Raw genomic sequence first — 15,640 nt, 5'->3', positions numbered from 1 at the left:
TAGTTTGAAGTAGTTTAAAAGGGTTGAAAACAGACCCCACTGAGTAGATATAAATATAAAAAGTACGAAATAAAGATAAACAAAGGGAAAATTACAGTAGAAATTATCTTTAGAGTATTTGAAATTAATAATAGCAAGGATAACAACCTGTAAAGTGATATTAACAATGAAACACAGTTGGCATGATGACCATGCCCAGCATGTATAAAATGAATATAAAGCAAATAATTCACACGAAAATATTTTAATAAAATAAATAAAGTATATTAAGGCTGTGTCATTGTTCAGCCAAGGACAGTGTGTGAAAAGGTAACTGTCTCCACCCTGGGAAAAGGATGATTCTGCAGGTCATCTGAAGCCCTTGATGGATACAAAATAAAATATAAATAATATATTATAATAGAACTGCCTGGTCCGCCATGCAACAGAGAGAACAAATGTGACCGCAGATTGGATGAATTCTAAATTATCTGTTTGCTGAATAAGATGATCCTAACTAACAAATTGGCTCAGGAGTAGTATAGTGGTACACACTGATAAAATATTATAATATGCCATTGCTGTTATATAAGACAAAGAGGATAATATTAACAATGACATAATATTAATATGAAGAGGCACCTTAATAGGTTATGATGTGAGGTGGATAATTGTTAAGCAGTAGTCTGCATCAAGCTTAAGGTTTGCTGAAACTCAGTGTAATGACATGTGAGATGAAGACAATACAGAGAATAACTAAACTAATGAAGTGCATAGAGGCACTTGACCAGCTTGAAACCTATCATCCTAGAATGACACATTGCTGAGATATAGAGCACACCTATAATAACAACCAATAAGCAAAACCCTGTAGACAACAGCTACAACTACAGGATTGAGAAGCTGAATTAAATATGTAGACACTGCTAAGCTGATGAGCATGTTACACATGTTCTTTTCTTTTTCTTTTTTGTTTCTTTTAGAGCAGAAGCTGCTGTAACACACCCAAAGAAAGACTCTAGGTCTGACCAACCGTCTCAGTCATGGGCAAAAAGATGTCAGTCAATAAAATTCTAAAAGATAATTTATTGACAAAAAATATATCAAGAGATAAAAGATAAAACAGTCCAGTGTCCCAGTTAAGAATTGTATAAAAACACACAGTCCCAAGGCCAGAGCCAGCTATGCCACACAGCCAAGTTGCACTCCACATGTTGCCTTTAACAGGGTTAGAAGTCGTCCTTGGAGACCCACCACCCTGCAAGCATATAGAAAAACCCATCCATCCCAAACATATCTGATTTCATCACATTACATACCTGCACAGAGAGACAAAACGAAACAGCAGTGTTTGTAGTGTGGGCTATAAGTAGACCAGTGTGTCAGTGCAATCAAGTACACCTGCCTCTAATTAGTCCAACCTCATTCCAGCCATTGGCTCACCAAAAATGTGACACACACAAAACCACTCCCAACCCAGTGCAACTTCACACAATAATATAAAACTGAATTAACACAGGCACATTAGTCTACCATGTTACAATCTGCATGCTATTAAAAGCCAACATATGGAGACTTCTGCCTTGTTCGGGTGGCAGCATTTTTCTTTTTTCTTTTGTTTCCTGACACGTTTATGTTTTTTGTTTTTGTTTGATTATTTTGTTGGTTTTGGAAACGATTTTAAACGAACTTGTGACAATACTTGAGAGTCACAATGACACATAGTGATTAGGCATATGATTGAAAAATGCCTAGGTTTAGAGCTGTGAGCTATGAGCTGTGAGCAATGCAAAGTTAAATATATATATATTTGTATAAATGGGAAACAACCGTAACTTGAAAGTTTGAAATGTGTGAGATCCATGCATTGTTTGAAGAACTAGAAATTACCTAAAAACTGCCTTAAGTGAAAATGTAGAGTTGCATCTATTCTCCCATACAAAAAAAAAAAAAAAAAAAAAAAGGAGAAGCATTCTGTAACTTAAAAATAAGGCTGACTGTTGACAACAGACTAAAACACTAATTCGCAGGTGGCTATCAGGAACAGAGAGGCGAGCAAAGTCACAAACACCAAGGCCGCAGACAGCCATGCAGAAACAGCAGATAACATAGAGACAACGCCTGCTAGAACCGTGGAGAGGAAGGTCACTTCCCACGAGATTGTAGGAGTAGAGGACAAATTAGTTGTAAAGTCAGCTTCAGGCCACACAACTGTACAACAATTAACTGCCCCTTTAGAACTAGCACATACAGCAAGTGGCCGCAGGTGCTTTATTAAATGCATATATGACCCGTCGTGTCCAGTAAATTTGCTAGGTAGAGACGCTCTGACAAAACTTAAGATAGCAGTCATGCCATTCTTTTCTGGTATTACACCTGAGTGCATGCTAAATGACACCCGCCACATCCACTTTCCAGAAACCGACCGAGTATCACAACATTCTGAGATTTAAACAAACCCCAGGCCCAGATCCACCTTATGATCAGCAAGTGTGGAAGCTAGGAGAACAGCATTTGACCTTACAGCACAGGCCTAAATTGTGTAGGTTACGCAGTAACCACAGATAGTAAAATAATAGAAGCAAAACCACTTTCTTCTTCATGTTCTGCACAGAGCGCTGAGCTGATAGCTGTGATACGCGAAAGCTAAATACACAAAGACAAACTAATAAACATACATACAGACAGCCAGTATGTTTTCTCTGCTGTGCATCATTTTGCAAAAAAATTGGCATAACAGAGGAATGATTACACCAACTGGAAAACCGGTTCAGCATGCCAACCTCTTACAACGCCTACTGACTCTTTCATTACTACAGGCAACAATTTTGCTGACAGAGCAGCAAAATAGGCGGCACAAAAGACAAACATCACATTGATGGCAGTGAACACACATCAGATTCCACTGGATGTGTTGAAAAATGAACAAAAAGCAGCAAGCACAGCAGAGCAGGCAAAATGGCTAAAACACGGTGCAGTTCTGACAAACGACTTAATGATGTGTTATGGCAAGCTAGTGTTGCCAAAATTCCTCCACAAAATGGCGGCATTAGTGACTCATGGCTGTACGCATTTGTCAACGGGGGGACTGACCAGTATTGTCAACTCTCATTTCTACACTGTAAATTCTACACTGTAAATTCTACACTGTAAATTTTGAAACCTCAGCAAAACAATTTGTCAGAACGTGCATGACGTGTCAAAAATATAATGCTCAGGGAAACCTGAGACCACACAATCCATATGGACTTTATTGAGCTAAATGAATGCCAAGGGTAAAAATACACCCTAGTGGTTATAGATGTATTCTCAAAGTGGCCAGAAATCTACCCAGTGAAAAAGGCAGATACAATTTCAGTAGCAAAATGTATGTCTAAGTTGTAGGAAAATAAAGAGATGATTGTAAATGACGAAGAATGTAATGATGTCTATCAAGTGTCTTGCAGATCACAGCCCGGTGACTGGGTTCTGATCAAAGTGCTCCAAAGGAAAAACTGGAGCTTGCAAAATAGCGGAACGACCATCTTGCATCCATCAGAGCCAGTAAGTGAAGCCATCTAAACACAGCTGACGGCAGGCTTGCCCACTTGTTGTGATCTCGCCCGGTGGAGGGGTCAGCTTTCCTGGCCGGGGGGTCTACTCGCGACAGGAGGGTGTGTTCCGTCGTCATGAGGTGGTGGCTCTTAATAACTGCAGCGGCCCTGACCATGGCCGGGCTCCTCATCTTTGCTTCCGTGAGGGACAACAAGTCACGCAATATGAAGAAAAGGCAGACACTGTATGACAAAGGAAAGTACACCAAGTTTCCCCATGGCTACGCCACTAACTTCTGGTGGCAGTTTATGAACACTACAGCTCACTGGAATAATAAAACTGACTGCTATGCATGTACCCATATGCCCCTATCCTCGCAGACGTCTGGCCTGTGGCCGTACAGCATACCTGAAGATCGCAGTTGGTGTCTGTTGGGCCTGGCAACACATCCAGGCTACGGTACTCTTTGGTCCAAGGCCAACTACAGCATCCCAGCAAAAGCAACCTGGAGGTCATCATCACCCACAAATGTGAACTGTTCCGGACAGACCTACCTACTGACCTGGCCCCAAGTCTCAGACCCACTGCCTGATGTAATTCTACTGAACAAGCTGAACGCAGCGCAACTGCCAGTATGTGTGATGAACAATGGATCGCGGACAGTGGGGGAGCTGCCTACTCACCTATCTACCGGATGCCACTACAAACAAAGACTCAGTACCAGACAGGATGTGCACCAAGCAGTAAAGGAACCAGAGTTTCGCATCTGAGGAGGAGTGAAATTCTTACAGAGCTTGATCCCCGGCATTGGAGCTGCCGAGGTGCGGGATCATGTGGAGATCAACCGATATGCTCTGCTACGACGCATCAACTTTGACAAAGACCCTGGGACCGGCTTTAGCAGGAGAACAGAAGGCCATCAGAACGATGGTGCTGCAGAACAGACTGACTCTAGACCTGCTAACAGCATCACAAGGAGGAGTTTGTAAGCGGAGACATTTATGAAGCTTTGCAGAATTTGACCATTCTGCAGAAATATGTCACTGACCACACATCTGGAGCAGCTACACCGCCATGTCTAAGAGTAATGATTTCAAAGATGATAACAACTACAATGACTGCTTATGTTGCCGTGCCTCAAGAAGAACAGCATCCCGTTGCAATTCTGTTAGAGGAGAACTTGTAATAACTGCTAATGAATGACGTGGTGATTAAAAATGACTTGTCAAGTGATCACGCACTGATTAACACATTAGTAGTTTATGCAGGTACAATATAAGGTTTTCATCCTTTTATTTTTTGAAGTTTTCATTTTACATATAAGGTTTTTATCCTTTATTTTTTGTAGTTTAGTTTTATTATTTTTTCTTGTTTATTCCACTTGTTATTTCATTTACTATGATTTTCATTTACTATGATTTTCTTTGTTCTTTTTATTATTTTATTTTGTTTTATTCTTTAGACCAAATGATTTCCATTTCTGCTATGCTGACATTTTGAAAATTAAAAAATTGCTTAAGATACTTAATAAATAACCTTCACAGACAATTGTTGTATACATTTAAAATAAGTTAAAACAGGAGGGAATGTTACAGGAAAAATGATTCTATGTTTCTTTACCTTCTTTTAAATGTGCAAGCATGCCCTTTTGTCTATGGTTAGATTAGTTTAGAATTATCTTTTTAGACTTTCTCAGCAAAGACATACTGTTTTGGGACATATTGTTTTAGATTGTTTTATCTCTCACAGCTTTCTCCCAGCTCTCTGCTGACGAGACTAGCGCCACATATGGAGTTGTTTATTTTATCTGTTTTGTATTTTCTTATCCTGTTCTCACTGTCTTTCCTATAAAAAGTGCCCAGCCTCTGTACACGTTGTGAGTTGTTCTGAACAGCTTACCCGTGTGCACGTTAAAGCATAAAAAGTGATCTTGTCTCATTGTGTCTTTATTTCTCCTGGGTCTTTTACAGAGTTTTCCCCCAACAGTGCCTAACTGAGCTAGTCTGGGTAAACAGGCACAACATTCACTGGCTTCATCTGGACTGAACCACGGGGAGAACCGGTGACAAGAACACTCTTCCTCCTGGAAGAGGGAGCATGGCTCCTCATCCTCCCACCACAACCACACCAATGATGAAGCTGGTTCATTCATGGAACTGTCTGGAATGCCGAATAACGGGAGCTCTTACAAGCTGGGCACCAGCGTCACAGCTTGAATGCTGGGTGGCAGCGGTGATGGTGGTGACCTGGGTGACCGGTGCAATAAGACTGCTGACTAAGAAGGCAGCAACAGACGAACTCCAGAAAACTCATCTCCAGTCAACCAGGGAACACATGATGGTAGGTCAACATAGACTGACACAGACACTGAGGAATAAACAGCACTATTTAAACACCCGAGGGTCAGAGGCATCAGGAGAAACAAGAGTGTAACAAGACGCAGGTGAGGATCATCAGAAGCAATGAGACAGAAGGTAAAACTAGACCAGCAACCGTCAGGACGTCAGAACCTTTAACTAGGGGAGCTGACACGAGAGGACACGATCGGAAAGGGAACAAATTAAACTCTGAACCAGGTGAACAACATTACTGCAAATACTTTGTGTTACAAATATTTTTCAGAGTCACCTATTTTAATGCAGCCCTTCACTCTGACAGTGTAATTTCACAGGATTAACTAATTTATTTGGATCACGTTTGAAATGTCATGATTTTTGCTGTAGATTAACAGATGGGAGCATTCAGACCACTGCAGTAGCAACAACCAGTTTAGTCAGCGCTACTTTCTCCTGAGATGAAGCCAAAATGTTCCTTTCTTTCTTTCCGTGTTTAGAAGCATCTGGACCTGCTCGTCATCACTCGTGTCCACTTCTTACACTTACAGTGCATTTTTGAGGAACACCTTTACTGTGTATATATCACGGTTATTATAGTGAACTAATATAATCTGCATGTGAAAAGCCTTTTGGTTAACTAAAACAAAAATAAAAACTAGACCTGAAATTATTTTGTGAACTTGGAAAAAAGAAAGATTAACGGTGGAAATCCCCGTAGTTTCAATATTTGTGAATTTGATCAAAACGTTCAAAATGTGCTTTATGAGGCTTTATGAGGCTTTATGAGGCTTTATGTGACGTTTGCCATCCAGGCAATAATAATTAATAAAGACTAAAACTAAAACAGACAATGACAGTTAAAAATAAATATTCTTAAACATTGCAAACTAAACTGAAATGATTCAACTCAATCTAAAAACTTATTAAACCTACATTGAATTAAAAGCCAAATGTGATGGTCTCTGTCGTCTCCGGCTGATTTCTCGGTTTGTTTGCTGTCTGTCTCTGGACTTTAGTTTTCTCTCTCTCCTCTGTCTGTGTTCCTTTGTTGTTGTTTGTGTTCCTTTGTTGTTGTTTGTGTTCCTTTGTTGTTGTTTGTGTTCCTGAGTGGGCCTCGTCTCAGCTTGCTGCCTCTGACCTGACCCACGTGTCTCCGATGATCTCAAATGCAGAATTGAGCTGGCTGTCATTCTTCACTGGACTGTTGGATTAGAGTTAGTGAAGCCTTGGCTCCTCCTGCTCAGTGTTTGTGCTGCTTCTGATGCTTCAAGATATTTGCTGTGTGTTTCTTCTGTGTAGACTTCTGGTTTTGATCTTCCCAGGTGTGTGGTAAGACAAACCCTGAGTTGAGAGAGTGTTGTGTGGACTCCTTTCCTCCCTGGAGTCCCTGGAGCACTATACGCCTCCAATGAACTTTACAAATCATATATTTGAGTCCAACCTGCCTACCAACACAGATACACAAAGTCAAAATATGTAATGTAAAGCCTTAAGACTGCATTATAATAAACAACTAAATGTTCCCAAATGCAAAACAGAACTACGAATGTTGAACAACCTTAAAAGTTCAAACATTATTAATCGCACCAAATCTCAACAACAGTCCCCTCAAGGTGCTTTATATTGTGAGGTAGACCCTACAATAATCAGACCCAAGATCATGTGCAGCCGATATTTTACAGAATCTGTCCTCTGTGTTGGAAAGGCTGTCAACTGTGTGTGGGAGCCCCCTTGTGGCGAGAGGGCACAGGTGCACTATTGAACACATGTTCCAGGGATCAGAGTTTGAGCGGACTGACTCAGCGGGGGATGTCGACACACAGTGTGAGTCGTGCGCGTTGCTAAAGAACTGAGTGGACGTGGAGCCCTGCCTGGAAAGGACAGCTTTAGTCTTTTAGGCATTTAGTGGATGTAGAAGTGCAATGTGTATTGGCCTGTTCACCTGTGTGGCTAGTTCATGCTGCTAATGTTGTACACAATAATAATAATGCACACTTTGTATTGATCCCCGTGGGGAAATTCACTCAGTGAAGCAGTGGGCAGACACCAGTGCAGCGCCCGGGGAGCACTGTGTGGGGATGGTACCTTGCTCAGGGGTATCTCAGGGTAGCCGTTCAGGGGATTCGAACCCCTGACCTTACGATCATGGGGCGACCGCTTTGGTTGATTGGCTGTTTTGTGTTGTTGGGTGTATTGGCAATTAATGTCATGGACTGTAAGGTTTTCTGAGTAGTGCATGGAGATCTTCATATCGGAATTTCCATTTGTAGTTCTGGTCAGACTGGAAGAAAGCTCATGAATCTTAATTCATGACTTAAATGTTTGTTATATTCAGTATTTTGTATATGTTCTGCTCTTGTTAGCTAACAGCTAACAGCCCCCCCACCTACGAGTTCTTGTACATCCTCTGTAAGCCTGCGGTTGCATTACTGTGCTGCGCTGTTAAGCTACAGAATCACAGTAAAGACGGAATAACCTTATTTGTGCGTCCTGTGTGTTCTGACACCGCAAGGTGAACACCACTGCTATTCAGCCAACGCCGATACAGTCCTGGGTTCAACCCAAATTACCTCAGAATCAGAACAGAAGCAGAAAGAATGGCTTCTAAGTACAAAGCAGATTGTCTCTCTCACTCACTGTCTGACTGCTACAACTATCACAGCCGAACATAAAGACAGGTTCAGATATGCTTTTTTCCCTGCTGTCAAATAATTGTGTAGTTATCAGTGAATTCACTGTCACTGATGATTCCAGGGAATCCTCTCCTCCCCAAACTTTACAGTCTGAACGGGAAACTTGTGCAGACACTGATGTGGTGAAGCCAGCCGTAAAAGTCACTGTCTGGATGTACTTGTACTTGTAACTGCACCTCTTTAGTTTCTTTTAACACCAGCAGATGTTTCGCTGTTCATAAAGACCCTAAACAGGTTTCTGTCTGGCTCCACCCACTGATGCTGAACTCAGCCAATGAGATGGTCTCTCTGTGCAGAACAATAGCCTGATGTTGAGGAGAAGGCTGTGCAGCAGAGAGGCTGCTTAGTCTTTTCATTCTGCTGAACTTTGTTCATCTGCTGTGTGACTTCAGCACCTGAAACATGTTCCTTTATCTGTTTGTACTTTTCTCTCACTGCATAGGTGAGTGTTAGAACACAGAAAAGTCTCATGGTGACAAGATTTGATCAGGAAATAAAAACCAGAGGAGACACAGAGATTCAGGGAGGAGCTGAGCTGCGACTGAAGAGCAGACGAGACAGAGAAACCTCCACATTCAACACAGAAGATTCAGTCCAACATGTTGTTGTTGGGCTGTTATGAAACTTCTCTGTTAATCATCATGATTCTAACAGGTACATGTGAAAAAACTTCATCCTAATATTTTAATTATTATTCACGATTTCTTTGTATAATATTTACAGATTTCTGTTTCTTTAGGTGTCAGCTGTCAACAACTCACTGCCAGCAAAGCTGAAGAGTCCAGTTTGGAAGGCAGCACAGCTACTCTGTCCTACAGATACTCCAGACAAGCAACTGGAAGTGATCAGTTCTACTGGTATCGACAATATCCTGGAAAACCACCAGAGTTCCTGACCTTTAACTTGGGAACACAAAACACAACAAATTCCAAACTTTCTGTCAGAATGGTCGATGACAGAAATGGTCTGAACCTTCAGATCTCCTCTGCTGCAGTGTCTGACTCTGCTGTGTACTACTGTGCTGTGAGGCCCACAGTGACAGGAAACAGCAAAACTCTGTACAAAAACCTTTGGAGCAAAGACAACAGAATACTCCACAACATCCACTAGAGGGAGCCACACACTGTTAAACCTCTGATTCTTGTGTCATTGGACTGATGACAAAGACAACAGAGAAATGAAGCAGTAAAGATCAGAGACAGAGACAGAGCTGCTGTGGAAGCACAGAACTGTTTGATTGGCTGAGCTATTAAACTGTCCCCGCCCACTGAAGTTGAGCTCATCCAATGACATTATTTGTTGGTCATTGTGCTGCAGTGGAAGAACATTGTTCATGTGCTGTCTGTCTGGCTTTAATAACTCCAAAGACATGTTGCTGCACCTCTTTTTGCTTCTATCTCACATTATAGGTGAGTTTAAGAACAGGGATTAAAGTTTAGTTGAAGCTGCTGCATTAAGCAGATATACAGACTGCATTTCACTACTTTTCTTCTTTCTTTTTCCAGGACTAACAGCTGGAGACTCAATCACTCCTCAACAACCTGAAGTCACTGAAACAGAAGGACAATCTGTCAAACTCACATGTAGCTATAAGACAACATCGGATTATGCTAACCTTTACTGGTACAGACATGATTCTGACCTTCAGGCTCCTCAGTTTATACTCTGGAAAAAAGGAAAAGGATCTGCGGCTCAATATATTCATGATAAACGATATGACTCAGAAACATCTTCTTCATCAACTAATCTGACCATAGCAGCCCTAACCCTGGCAGACACAGCTCTCTACTACTGTGCTCTAGAAACACAGTGATACAAAGTGTAGAAGAGGCTGTACAAAAACCTGAACACAGATATCTGACTACTCTTCAAAGAGGAGGGAAGTGGTATTCAAAGCACAGCTTCATATCAGATGGATTCTGCTAATTCCTGTTTTATCAGAGTCACTGTGGTTACAGCTGCTAATGAAACACTGTGGGAGGATTCACATGAGCAGCAAATCCACATCAACCACAAACCAACTGCAGGAACGTTCAGACATGAAGACATTTTATTCCTTATTTAGTGATGATGTGTGCAAAAAGCATCAGAAGTCAAATACAGTAACTAGTAATAAACTCCCAACATTGTTGGTGCATTAATGATGTTTTACAGCTGAAAGATTTACTTTGTTATTCTCACATTTTCTCCTGCATGGTTTAAACTTTTCCTTCATTTTTTTTATAAGAATCACGTCTTTGTGTTTCCTCTTGATGATGTCATAGGTAGAGTTTCTCCTCTGTGTTCTGATTGGACATTTAAAGCAGCGCCATCATTGATGGTATCAGATCCATTTCACACGTTGTTGAAGTTCAGTCTGAAGTCACTTTAAGTCTCAAAGCTTCACTTTAACCTGCAAAGACCAACAATGTCTCATTTCCTACTGATTCTTCTCCCCACACTGCACCACTACACCGGATATCAGGACTCCACACTCTCCAAATTCCCAGTGTTAAAATTCAGTCATGAAACATTTTGGCAGATACAAGAAGATTCTTCTACTGTTTTCTCTTCTTCAGTTGTTAAAGATGAACATCATGATCCACACTGACACGCCGACCACATCCAAATTTACTTCCCCCTGAACTTGGATGTCTCTGACCCACTACAACCTTTGTTCAGCTGTCTTCATGATGTTAACGTTTGTTTATAACAAAACTTTCTCACTTTGAATGAAAATAAAACTGAAGTAATTGTCTCTGACAGTCATACCGCTCTGGGTCAGTGAACAGACACCCTTGGTCCTCTTGCCAGCTTCTCTCTCACACGGTAAGAAACCTTGGAGTCTTTTTGGATAGCTCTCTGAAATTGGAGAAGCCAGTGTTCTCAGTGGTAAAAACAAGCTTTTATCAGTTGTGTTTGATATCAAAGGCGAAGCCCTATATTCCTTTAAAAGTACTTGAAAAACTCCTTCATGCATTTATCACCTGTAGACAGAACTACTGTAACTCTCTGTGTCTGGGCCTCCAACAATCCTCCCTCTACCGCTTGCAGGTACTTCAAAATGCTGCTGCACGCTTTCTAACAGGTACCAGAAAGTATGATCATATCACCCCACTTCTGGCTAATTTGCACTGGCTCCCTGTCAAACACCGTATAGATTTTAAATTGTTTTGCTTACTTTTAAAATTTAAAACAATTTGGCACCAGTTAGCTGACTGAACTCCTCCACCTGTATGACCCCAGGAGGGCACTAAGATCCTCTTGCCAGATGCTCTTAGAAGCAACCTAAACCCCGGCTGAAGTCCAGAGGTGATCGGGCCTTTGCAATTGCAGCACCTACACTCTGGAATAGTCTCCCTGCTTCTGTTCGCACTTCTGAGTCTGTACTTCTTTTAAATCGCGTCTTAAAACTCAATTTTTTACTTTTGGATCAAATGAGTTTTAACTATCATCAGGCCTGTTTTATGTCACCTTTGATGTTTGTTGGTGTGTGCCCTGGGGCAGACCGATAGAGGCGAGGCTGCCGTATCGCGCCATCGGCCCCTCTGGCCAACACCAGTAGGCGGTAGGGTAAAGTGTCTTGCCCAAGGACACAACGACCAGGACAGAGAGCCCGGGGATCGTACCGGCGACCTTCCGGCTACAGATGCGATTCCCAACCCCCTGAGCCACGGTCGCCCAATAACATCTATGTTAGATTGTACACATGTGGACACATTGGACAAAGTCTATCTGTTAGACTGTCCAGCAGAGAGACAATGGAGTGCATGCTGTGCAGTGGAGTGAGGAGTGCTCACACCTCTACACTGGAGAAAACAAACAGCCACTCCATAAATGCATGACACAACATAGAACAGGACAAGACTCAGGTATACATCTGCACCTAAAGGTCAAAGGTCAAATCACTCTTGAGGATGCCAGTGTTCATATTCTGGGCAGAGAAGACAGATGGTTTGAAAGAGGAGGGAAAGAAGCATCTGTGTCCACTGTGAACGACCCCCTTTAAATAGAGGGCGGGCGCCAACCGTCTGCTACCTACAGTGTAGTGTGAGATCCTTCTCAGACGCCTCACCCCCACGCACATCTTGTGTCAGGTGATCTCAATAGATCAGATGATAGGACGAGGTCTCAGAATGGTTTCACTGGAACCTCTGGTGGTGATGATTCACACCTTGGCTCATGATGAGAAACATTATTAATCATGGATCAATGACCTTCTTAAAGGGCAACTCTCACTGGGCTTTAAGTCCCTGGGACTCTCCACCATTTGGATTTAGAACTGAAGAAGCTTCTTGGATGAGCTTTGAGACGCCTTCAGATAATATAATGAAGTCCAGCTGCCGTCCTTTCAAGCTCCTAAGACTACCACCACCTGGATGACTGAGAACCTACAAACCTACATCCAAGACAAGATCTCCACTGAAAGCAGCAGAAAGACGTGCTGAGTGTGAAGCTGTCAGCAGGGGGAATAACACAGGGCTGTGAATGAGTCCTGTCACTGTGATCAGGCTCCTCCTTCTAATCCACCAACTTAGTGTTGATGAAGACTAAACAGAGAGATCACAGCTTCTTTATACTTGCTGTAGCTCACAGTTACTCTACACTGCAGATATGACGCCTCTGTTCATCTCAGTGCTGCTGGCTGCTATGTGCCTCGGTATGAACACAACTCTGTTTCTTTGATATCAACATTGACGTGATTCTTTAACAGCACACTGATACTGTTTGTTGGTGTTTTACAGAATGCAGAGCACAAAAAGACAACGTGCTGCAAGCAAAAGGAGAAGAGACTGCTGCTGCAGGAGGCACAGTGACACTTGACTGTCTCTATAACAGCAGTACAACAACTAATTATCTCTTCTGGTACAAACAGGATGGAAACAACAGCCCCAAATTCATCCTGAGCCGTGTTAGTGGGGATCAAGGAAACATAGCAGCCGAGTTCAAGGAGAGATTTTCCTCCACACTGGATTCCAGCATCAGATCAGTTCCTCTGAAGATCCAGAAGCTTCAGCTGTCTGACTCTGCTGTGTACTACTGTGCTCTGCAGCCCACAGTGACAGGAAACAGCAAAACTCTGTACAAAAACCTTTGGAGCAAAGACAACAGAATACTCCACAACATCCACTAGAGGGAGCCACACACTGTTAAACCTCTGATTCTGATTCAGAGACAGTGGCTGTATCCCAGTTCAGGGTCTGCAGCCTTAACGGTCCACAAGGGCAGCGTACTCAAAGACCGCTATGGCCGGAAGTGAGAGCCTTGTGAAATGGGACGGTCTAGCCTCCGTCGCGCTGCTCAGGATGCCTCAACCATGATACTAAATGCTGGAAACATGCCATACAGCTTTGTTTGACAGAAATGAAGGAGAAAATCTTTTTATCAGTTGTTTGTTTACATGAGCTTTGATTTGATTAGTTGAGTATCTGAGGCTGAGACCACAGGACTGTGAAACATGATTGTTGGGCTTCATGTATAGTTAGTAGTTCACGATTACTTAGTAAATAACAATTAGCTAATGTTGTTCATGAGAGTAAAGTCATCTCACTTTGGTAAAGTAAATATAATATGGCCAATATTATAGTTATTGTCAGATTATTATGATATATTACAGCAGTGAGCCTGAACTCTGTGTCAAACACTGAGCTTCAGTAAAGATTCAAGTTGCATTTATCAGTGTTGGTCAAGTTACTTGAAAAAAGTAATCAGTAACTAATTACCAATTACTTCCCCCAAAAAGTAATCCCGTTACTTTACTGATTACTTATTTTCAAAAGTAATTAATTACTTAGTTACTTAGTTACCCTTTAAAAACACGATTTACAACCTGAATAGGTGATAAAACGATAGATCTTTCAGCCCAATTCTACTTTTTCTGCATAATCCATCATACAAAATGTAATCAAATGGAAAAGTCTCTTTTTAAAACTTGTTTTATTAGTTTTAATCTTTTAACTTTATGCATCAAGCAAAAAATTAATTATATGCAACATTCTCTGACTGGAAGAAATTAGTTTAACATTTAAACCTATTTTCTGCACATTCCAGCACATAAAATAAAATAGTTTTTTGTGTTTACACTCAGTCTTTCAAATAGATGCAAGTAAAAACAGCAGAAAATAAATAAAGTCAAAGACTCAGCGGTCCCGTTGCTCTATTTTCACCCCTAAAGCAGGAGTGGGGCAGGCGGAGGTTTACCCTGGTGCAGGTGTGCCGCAGCGGTCAGTGGAAGAATCCGCGAGTTTCTCTGTGAGTTTCCCATTACGTCGCAGCTACTCGGTGCTTGCTCGGAAGTTTAGGGGTTTTTTTCGCTGTAAAAAGAAGTTTTCTTCCCACGCACAGCGGACACTAATGTTTTTGTCACTTTTTATGGAATCAAACTCAAAGTAAGGTCAGTACTTCCACGCTTTAAACGCTGCACGCTCATACTCTCTCCCACCATCGATATATGAGCCATTGTTGATCTGCACACAGCTGTTGTCACGAACGTCGCACTCGCTTACGTCACTGTTATGAGACATTCTCGCAAAAAATCAAGGTTTTAGTAACGCAGCAACGCAGCGTTCCTACGGAAAAGTAACGGTAATCTAATTACTGTTTTTGCAATAGTAATCCCTTACTTTACTCGTTACCTGAAAAAAGTAATCATCTCTGGCATTTATTTATATTTCCTATCACCTTAAATCTTCACTCAAAGACGAGTATCTTTGACAGTGTATATATAGATGTGTTATATATAAGAGACAAATATTGTTCGTTTAATATGTTGGCATTACTAAATTTGGCTCAATGCTTACATATATGTGTAAAAAGCAAATGTACGAGCTGTGATAACTGTGTCTGATAGAATGAAGAGTAGACTGATATATGAAATATTCCTTTATTGGGTGAGAAAATCAGACCATGTCATAACTGCTGTAAGTCACACAGAATAGATATCAGAGCCTTAAACAGGCTGACGTCTGCTAAATGGGTCAAACTGGGCAGTCTACAAACACATAACATCCTTATAGAATATGATGTAACACTATAGATCAACTTAGCTCAGAATATATAAAGCATATAAACAGTTACAGCAATATGATGCAACAAACACAGCAGTGCTACTGATCCAAA

General features: G+C 41.5%; 1 long non-coding RNA gene across 1 annotated transcript; it reads left to right on the top strand.

Moving 5' to 3' along the window:
• Positions 1–616: 616 nt before the first annotated feature.
• LOC145421727 (uncharacterized) lies at positions 617–9,668 on the top strand. Its single transcript, XR_013903089.1, has 4 exons — positions 617–4,793; positions 4,838–6,089; positions 8,985–9,196; positions 9,282–9,668. It is a non-coding gene; the product is annotated as an uncharacterized LOC145421727 (long non-coding RNA).
• Positions 9,669–15,640: the final 5,972 nt, after the last annotated feature.

Source organism: Astatotilapia calliptera, chromosome 18, assembly GCF_964374335.1.
Source record: "Astatotilapia calliptera chromosome 18, fAstCal68.1, whole genome shotgun sequence".
NCBI classification, from domain to species: domain Eukaryota; kingdom Metazoa; phylum Chordata; class Actinopteri; order Cichliformes; family Cichlidae; genus Astatotilapia; species Astatotilapia calliptera.
The sequence above is the reverse complement of the archived record's forward strand: the minus strand, read 5'-3'. Positions and strand labels throughout refer to the sequence as shown.